This window comes from Saccopteryx bilineata, chromosome 5 (assembly GCF_036850765.1).
Source record: "Saccopteryx bilineata isolate mSacBil1 chromosome 5, mSacBil1_pri_phased_curated, whole genome shotgun sequence".
Taxonomy (NCBI): Eukaryota; Metazoa; Chordata; class Mammalia; order Chiroptera; family Emballonuridae; genus Saccopteryx; species Saccopteryx bilineata.
Genome location: NC_089494.1, coordinates 192,356,009 through 192,366,044, shown reverse-complemented (window position 1 = coordinate 192,366,044; position 10,036 = coordinate 192,356,009).

Below are 10,036 nucleotides of genomic sequence, written 5' to 3'. Positions count from 1 at the left end.
ATGAGATGGAAGAATATACCTTGTTCTTGGCTAGGAAGAATAAATATAATCAAGATGGCTATATTACCCAAAGCAATATACAAATTTAATGCAATTCCCATCAAAATTCCAATGACATTTTTTAAAGAAATAGAGCAAAAAATCATCAGATTTATATGGAACTATAAAAAACCCCGAATAGCCAAAGCAATCCTAAAGAAAAAGAATGAAGCTGGGGGCATAACAATACCTGACTTCAAACTCTATTATAGGGCCACGACAATCAAAACAGCATGGTATTGGCAGAAAAATAGACACTCAGACCAATGGAACAGAATAGAAAGTCCAGAAATAAAACCACATATATATAGTCAAATAATTTTTGATAAAGGGGCCAACAACACACAATGGAGAAAAGAAAGCCTCTTCAATAAATGGTGCTGGGAAAACTGGAAAGCCACATGCAAAAGAATGAAACTGGACTACAGTCTCTCCCCCTGTACAAAAATTAACTCAAAATGGATCAAAGATCTAAACATAAGACCTGAAACAATTAAGTACATAGAAGAAGACATAGGTACTCAACTCATGGACCTGGGTTTTAAAGAGCATTTTATGAATTTGACTCCAATGGCAAGAGAAGTGAAGGCAAAAATTAATGAATGGGACTACATCAGACTAAGAAGTTTTTGCTCAGCAAGGGAAACTGATAACAAAATAAACAGAAAGCCAACTAAATGGGAAATGATATTTTCAAACAACAGCTCAGATGAGGGCCTAATATCCAAAATATACAAAGAACTCATAAAACTCAACAACAAACAAACAAACAATCCAATAAAAAAATGGGAAGAGGATATGAATAGACACTTCTCCCAGGAAGAAATACAAATGGCCAACAGATATATGAAAAGATGCTCATCTTCTTTAGCTATTAGAGAAATGCAAATCAAAACGGCAATGAGATACCACCTCACACCTGTTCGATTAGCTGTTATTAGCAAGTCAGGTAATAGCAAATGTTGGAGAGGCTGTGGAGAAAAAGGAACCCTCATACACTGTTGGTGGGAATGTAAAGTAGTACAACCATTATGGAGGAAAGTATGGTGGTTCCTCAAAAAACTGAAAATAGAACTACCTTATGACCCAGCAATCCCTCTACTGGGTATATATCCCCAAAACTCAGAAACATTGATACGTAAAGACACATGCAGCCCCATGTTTATTGCAGCATTGTTCACAGTGGCCAGGACATGGAAACAACCAAAAAGCCCATCAATAGATGACTGGATAAAGAAGATGTGGCACATATACACTATGGAATACTACTCAGCCATAAGAAATGATGACATCGGAACATTTACAGCAAAATGGTGGGATCTTGATAACATGATACGAAGCGAAATAAGTAAATCAGAAAAAAACAGGAACTGTATTATTCCATACGTAGGTGGGACATAATAGTGAAACTAAGAGACATTGATAAGAGTGTGGTGGTTACGGGGGGGAGGGGGGAATGGGAGAGGGATAGGGGGTGGGAGGGGCACAAAGAAAACAAGATAGAAGGTGACAGAGGACAATCTGACTTTGGGTGGTGGGTATGCAACATAATTGAAAGACAAGATAACCTGGACTTGTTATCTTTGAATATATGTATCCTGATTTATTGATGTCACCCCATTAAAAAAATAAAATTATAAAATAAAAAAAAAATACCACTTTAAGTGAATTCACATCTACTATCATTAATAATGAACCTAGTTTTTAAATGAATTTACATCCACTATCATTAATAATGAACCTAGTTTTAACTATGTAATGTAATTTGAGATATCGGCTAATGGCATCTGAACTTGTCACTAATCCATAAATGATGATACATAATACAAGATGGGTCAACAAAAAAGTTGGAAGGCACTACTCTAAAGAGCCATTCTCCCTAAAATAACTTGTTCAAAAGCACAGATTTGAATGTTGCTACTGTTGATAATGACTATATTTTCATGTCTCTGAGCTATACACATTCTACTGAAAGGAATAATTATGCCACAACAGTACCAAATCTGGGCTCAAGTTAGAGAATTGGTCTAAGACTCCCCCATTATCTTGGGATAAATCTTTTTTACTCTTTTGATTTAAAAAGCCTTACCTTAAAAAAAGCAAGTCTCAAAACTAAGGAACAGGGACAACAAAAACAGAATTCAGATATCATATTGTATAAACGTTTTTAACAAAACAATGTTTTAACAAAATTTTTAAACAAAAGCAATCAAAACAGGTGTATTGGACCTGGACAGTTAGCTCAGTCTGTCTAGAGTACTACCTAGAAAATGTATCCAGGCTACAGCATAGGAAGCTGAAGGTTCTCTCTGAGTTAAGTAAATGGAATTAAAAGACGAGAGAAACAAAGGTGGCTAGAACTTGCAGGGCAGACAGACAGGAGAGAGCTGCACAGAGTGAAAACGGAGTTCTACTGAGGGCCATCCTTAAGTATTTAGTTGAGTACTGTTGAGCATATACATACAAGGAAGCGGAGGACAGAAAAAGAACCATGCAGAATATTTAGAGGAAACAAACTCCTAAGATCACTTGAGCCAAGAATAATGCCTACTCTTAATTCCTAGAATGGAAAACCATGTATTTCATAAGACGTTAGAGTACTAAGAATTGTCTTGCTTCAGTAGTCAAAGAATAAATAAATAAATAAATTTTAAAAATTAACCTTTAACTAAATGCTTCTCTGGTTCTGCCTAACAATGATTAGGAGCAAGAATTGAAATGACCACACTGTTTCCAAGTAACTTAAATGTCCTCTCAGAATAACACTTAAGAATATTTAAAGGTAAATAGTGAAACCATAAAAATCTTAGAAGAAAACATAGGCAGTAAAATCTCAGACATCTCTAGTAGTAATATTTTTGTTGATATATCTCTTAGAGCAAAGGAAACAAAGGAAAAAATAAACAAATGGGACTACATCAAACTAAAAAACTTTTGCATAGCAAAAAAAACCACCAACAAAATGAAAAGACAACCAACTAAATGGGAGAACATATTCACCAATACATTCAATAGAGGTTAATATCCAAAATTTATTTAAAAAATTATAAAACCCAACACGAAGAAGACAAACATTCCAATTAAAAAATAAGCAAAGGCCTGACCTATGGTGGCACAGTGGATCACGCTTCGACCTGGAATGCTGAGGTCACCGGTTCAAAACCCTGGGCTTGCCCAGTCAAGGCACATATGGGAGTTGATGCTTCCTGCTCCCCCCCCTTCTCTCTCTCTCTCTCTCTCTCCTCTAAAATGAATAAATAAAAAAATTTTTTTTAAAAATAAGCAAAGGACCAGAATAGACACCTCTCTAAAGAGTTCATACAGATGACCAAGACAATATAAAAAAAATGCTCAATGTCACTAGTCATCAAAGAGATGCAAAATTAAAACCACAATGAGATATCACCTCACCAAACAAGTGCTGGTGAGAATGTGGAGAAAAGAGAACCTTTGTGCACTGTTAGTAGAAATGCAGGCTGGTGCAACCACTGTGGAAAATAGTACAGAGCTTCCTAAAAAGGATAAAAATGAATCTGCCTTTTGACCAAGCTCTTCCACTTCTGAGACTATATCCTAAGAATCCAAAAACACTACTTAATTTAAACAATGGACTAATATAGGTCCATTGAAGCATTATTTACAATAGCCAAGATCTGGAAACAGTCTAAGTGCCCATCAGTAGATGAGTGGATAAAACCACTGTAGTACATTTACAGAATGAAATACTATGTGGCGGTAAAAAAAAAAAAAAAAGAAGAAAATCTCAACTTTTGCAACATGAATGGATATAAAGAGAAAGTTTCTATCATGAAAGACAGGGTATAAAACTTTTTTAAACATTTAACTAACCTGGGCCTTGCCCAGTTGGCTCAGTGGTACAGCATCAGCCCAGCGTGTGGAAGTCCTGGGTTAGATTCCAGTCAGGGCACACAGGAGAAGCGCCCATCTGCTTCTCCACCCCTCCCCCTCTCCTTCCTCTCTGTCTCTCTCTTCCCCTCCTGCATCCAAGGCTCCATTGGGGCAAAGTTGGCCGGGTGCTGAGGACAGCTCCATAGCCTCTGCCTCAGGCACTAGAATGGCTCCAGCGCAACAGAGCAGCACCCCAGATGGGCAGAACATCGCCCCCTGGTGGGCATGCTGAGTGGATCTGGGTTAGGCACATGTGGGATTCTGTCTGCCTCCCTGCTTCTAACTTTGGAAAAATACAAGAAAAAAGAAAAAAATTTAATTCACCTGAAACCCATGTACTCTTATTGTTCAATGTCACCCTGTTAAAGTTAATTTTCTAAATAAAATTTTTTTAAAATTAACAAAGCATCAACAAACTATGGGATAATTTTAAGTGGCCAAATAAATGCATAATTAGAATCCTTAATAGTGGAGAAAGACAATAATATACAGTATATGTTTTTGAAAAAAATAATGGTTATTTTCCACCCTAAATTGAATGAAAACTTTAAACTAATGAATGCAAGAACCACAAGCACAGGAAACATGAAAAACATACCAGGATACATCATTACAAAATTACTTGCTTGAAAAGAAGATATATTCTCTGAAGGGCACCAAGGTAAGAACATCTGTGTTTCATTTTGTTTTGTCTTTGGTCAGAAACAGTGTAAGTTAGATGACTTTGGAGTAACCGGTTTTTAGTACTGAAAACAAAAAAACTATTATCCTAGAATTCTTCACCCAGCCAAAATACCTTTCAAATGGAATCTTATGGTGTGAAAGTTGTGCGGTATTTCTGAACAAGGAGAATGCTTCTGTGCTTCCTGGCCTATCTGAGATGAGCCACATTTGCATCATTTCCTTCTTCCTTTAATACTGTCTCCCATTCTCCAAATTCTTGCTCAATAACAGCAGGTCAAAATAAACAATTGCTATTTTTTTCAAATTGAATGTTTTTATTTTTCTCATCATTTCAAAAACGTGAACATTCTTTAGTTCAATCCCAGCCTTTTCTTCCAGGGTGACTTTTTCATTGGGGTCTCAATTCCCTTTTAAATGACAAACTCTTGTTCTGGAAGGCAGTTAGCTTTTCATCATTCTTTCTGTCTAGATAACATCCAAGGACAAATCCCATAAGGACAAGTATATATACCCAGGGGTCACACACAATTTCAATTAATTTCATCATGAATAGTACAGTCTTGATGCCAGCAATGACCTCATGCCCTAGGGCAGCAGCAAATCCCAACAATGGCTATTTCTATTCTTCTATTTTTCTGCCATATTAATTTATTCAACAATACTGGAAATTTTTTGTTAACTAGAGCAGTAACAAAATGCTGCCTTCATAGAGCTTATATTTTTGTTGAGAGGGGCAAGACAGAAAATATAAGTATGTTGTAAAATATATGAGATAATAATAAGTTCTATAAGAAAAATAAAGCAGGCTCTGGCTGGTTAGCTTAGTAAGTTAAGAGTATGGACCTGAAACGACAAGGTTGCAGGTTTGATTCCCGGTCAGGACACACATGAGAAGCAACCAAAGAATGCACAACTGAATGGAAAAACCAATGGATGCTTTCTTCCCCCTCCTCTCTTTTATTCTTCCTTTCACCTCTCTTTTTTCTATCTCTCTCTAAAAAAAAAATCAATAAAAATTAAGCCCTGGCCGGATAGATCAGTTGGTTGAAATGTCATCCTGGAGCGTGGAGGTTGTCAGTTTGATTCCCTGGTCAGGGCACATACAGGAACAGCTCAATTTTTCTCTTTATTTTTCTACCTGCTTCTCACTAAATAGATGATAGATAGATAGATAGATAGATGATAGAATAGATAGATAGATAGATAGATAAAAGAAAAAGAAAACAGTAAAAACAGATACACGTATTAGGATGGGGAGGTGGATATTGATATTTTAAATAAAATAATCATCTTTAATATATAACGGTGACTATCATTCATAACACTGTATTGCATAACTGAACTTTTCTAAGAGTAGAATTTAAAATATCTCTCTTCTCTCTCTGACATACAAGCACACATATACACAAATACACACACAGAAGGTAAATATGTGAGGTGATGTGTTAATTAACTCAGTGGGGTTAATTTTTTCACAATGTATATATACATCAAAATATCACATAGTACATTTTAAATACCTTAAAATGTTAGTTGTAATTATACTTCAATTTTAATAATAATAACAAAAGTAAATGAACATGATGAAATAGGGAATGTCTCAATGATGTAAAAGTTAAGGAAAGACCTGAAGGAACAAACTAGATAGATGGCTACCTGAGAAAGAGTGTTACTGGCAGAAGCAGCGGCATGTGCCAAAGGCCTTGATTGATAGCATCTAAGGCAGGCTTAGCACCACAGTAAGCAAAGGGGGTGGGGGGAGAAACATAATCAGATATTGTTGGGGCATGTATCTTTTGTGTGTGTGTTATTTTTAATTGTTTTAATTTTTATTATAATTTTTAAATTTATTATGTTAATATGTATTCAAGTGTCCAACTCAATATAACATCCTCACAACCCAACCATGTGCCTCCCACTACATCCCCTTTGTCCTCCCCTTTTCCCCTGGGATTTGCTGTCCTGTTCTCTGTATCTATATGTTATGTATATATAATTTTACTAATACTTGTACCATTTGTGATCCCATTCCCTCATCCACTTCCCTCTGACAGCTGTCCCTCTGCTTTCCATAAACCCACCTCTGCCTCTTAATTCCTTTCCTCAGTTCACCATGTTCATTAGATTCCACATATAAGTGAGATTATATGATATTTGTCTTTCTCTGCTTGACTTATTTCACTTAACATAATAATCTCCAGGTCCATCCATGCCATCACAAGAGATTTTCTTCTTTCTCACTGCTGCATAGTATACCAATGTGTATATGCACCACAGCAGGGGTCAGGAACCTATGGCTCATGAGCCAGATGTGGTTCTTTTGATGGCTGCACCTGGCTTGCAGACAAATCTTTAATTAAAAAAATAATAACGTTAAAAATATAAAACATTCTCATGTATTACAATCCATTCATTTCCTACCGCTCATGTTCATGGTTGTGGGTGGCTGGAGCCAATCACAGCTGTCCTCCGGGACAACACCAAATTTTTATTGGATAATGCATAACGTACACGGGTCATTCTATGGCTCTCATGGAACTACATTATAAAATATGTGGTGTTCATGGCTCTCTCAGCCAAAAAAGTTCCCAACCCCTGCAGCATAGCGTTTTTATCTCTTCCACTGATGAACAACACTTGGGCTATTTCCAGATCTTGGTTATTGCAAACAATGCTGCAATAAACATGGGGGAGCATATCTTCTTTTGATTCAGTGTTTTGGGAGTCTTAGGATATATTCCTTAAAGTGAGATAGCTGGGTCAAAGGCAATTCCATTTTTAATGTTTTGAGGAAACACCATACTGTTTTTGCACAGTGGCTGCACCAGTCTGCAGCAGTGCAGGAGGGTACTCTTTCTCCACATCCTCATCAGCACTTGTGTGTTGATTTGTTAATGAGCGCCATTCTGACAGGTGTGAGTTAGTATCTTGTAGTTTTAATTTGCATTTCTTCAATGATTAGTGATGTTGAACATTTTTTCAAATGCCTATCGGCCATCTGGACATCCTCTCCGGAGCAGTGTTTATTCAGTTTCTTTGCCCATTTTTCAATTGGATTGTTTACCTTCCTGGTGTTGAGTTTTAGAAGTACTTTATAAATTTTGGTTATTAACGCCTTATCAGATGTACTGGCAAATATGATCTTCCATTGTGTGGGTTGTCTTTTTATTTTGTTAATGGTGTCTTTTGCTGTGCAAAAGCTTTATAGTTTAATATAGTTCCATTAGTTTATTTTGTCCTTTATTTCACTTGCCTGTGGAGATATATCAGCAAAAATATTGCTACGAGAGCTATCAGAGAATTTACTGCCTATGTTATTTTATAAGATGTCTATGGTTTTGTGACTTACATTTAAGTATTTTATCCATTTTGAGTTTATTTTTGTGAATGGTGTAAATTGGTGGTCTAGTTTTATTTTTTTTGCATGTACCTGTCCAATTTTCCCAACACCATTTATTAGAGAGACTGTCTTTACTTCATTGTACACTCTTACATTTTTTGTCAAATATCAATTGACCATAAAGGCATGAGTTTATTTCTGGGTTCTCTGTTCTGTTCCATTGATCAGTATGCCTGTTCTTATGCCAGTACCTTTCTTTTTATTACAATAGTTTTGCAGTATAACTTGATATCAAGAAGTGTGATACCTCCCACTTTATTTTTTATTCTCAAGATTTATGAGGATATTTCAGGTTTTTTTTTTTTTTTGGTTTCATATAATTTTTTGGAATATTTGTTCTATATCTTTGAAGGATGCTATTGGTATTTTAATAAGAATTGCATCAAATCTATTGATTGTTTTGGGTACTATAGACATTTTAATGATACTTATTCTTCCTATCAATGAACATGGTTTATATCTTTTTTTATTTATATCTTTTTTTATTTCTTTTTTCAATGTCTTATAATTTTCCAAGTACAAGTCTTTTACCTCCTTGGCTAAATTTATTCCTAGGTACTTTTTTTTTTTTATTGTTGTTGCAATAGTAAAGAGGATTTTTTTTTAATTTTTCTTTTTGACAGTTTATTGTTAGTATATAAAAATGCCACTGATTCCTGAATATTAATTTTATATCCTGCCACCTTGCTGAATTTATTTTTCAAGTCTAATAGTTTTTTTACTGAGACATTAGGGTTTTCTATGTACAGTATCATGTCATCAGCAAATAATGATAGTTATACTTCTTATTTTCCAGTTTAGATGCCTTTAATTTCTTCTGCTTGTCTGATTGCTGTGGCTAGGACTTCCAGAACTATGTTGAATAAGAGTGGTGAAAGGGGGCACCCTGTCTTGTTTCTGATCTTAAAGTGATTTTTTTTTAAAATTTTTTTTTATTCATTTTAGAGAGGAGAGAGAAAGGGAGAGAGAGAGACAGAGAGGGAGGGAGAGAGAAGGTGAGGAGGAGCTGGAAGCATCAACTCCCATATGTGCCTTGACCAGGCAAGCCCAGGGTTTCAAACTGGCGACCTCGGCATTTCCAGGTCGACGCTTTATCCACTGCACCACCACAGGTCAGGCCAAAGTGATTGCTTTTAATTTTTGCCCATTGAGTATGATGTTGGCTGTCAGTTTGTCATAGATGGCCTTAATTATATTGAAATATATTCCTTGTATTCCCGCTTTGCTCAGAGTTTTGTACACAAATGGGTGCTGGATTTTCTCAAGTGCTTTTTCTGCATCTATTGATATTATCATGTGATTATTATACTTTATTCTGTTTATGCAATGAATCACATTGATTAATTTATGACTATTATACCAGCCTTGCTTTCCCGAAATAAATTCCACATAATCATGATGCATACATGTATCTATATCTTTTTAATGTATTTCTGAATTCAGTTTGCTATTATTTCATTGAGAATTTTAGCATCTATGTTCATCAGGAATATTGGCCTATAGTTTCCTTTCTTTGTAGTGCTTTTACTTGGTTTTGAAATGCAGATTAATGCTTGCCTCATAAAATGAGCTTGGAAGTCTTTACTCTTCTTGAATTTTTTGTAATACCTTGAGAAGTACAGGTGTTAGTACTTTGAATGTTTAGTAAAATTCACCTGTGAAGCCATCCAGTCCAGGACTTTTGTTTGCTGGGAAATCTTTGATAACTCTTTTAATTTCATTTGTTGTCATTGTTCTGTTTAGATTTGCTGATTCTCCCAAACTGAGTTTTGGAAGATTGTATATTTCTAGGAATCCATCCATTTTGCTTAGGTCGCCCTATTTTTTGGCATATAGATCTTCATAGTATTTTCTTATAGTCCTTTGTATTTCTGTGGTGTTAGTTGTTACTTCTCCACTTTCATTTCTAATTTTATTTATTTGGGTTCTCTCTCTTTTTTCTTGATGAGTCTGGTTAAAGGTCTGTCAATCTTGTTTTCCTTTTCAAAGAACCAGCTCTTGATT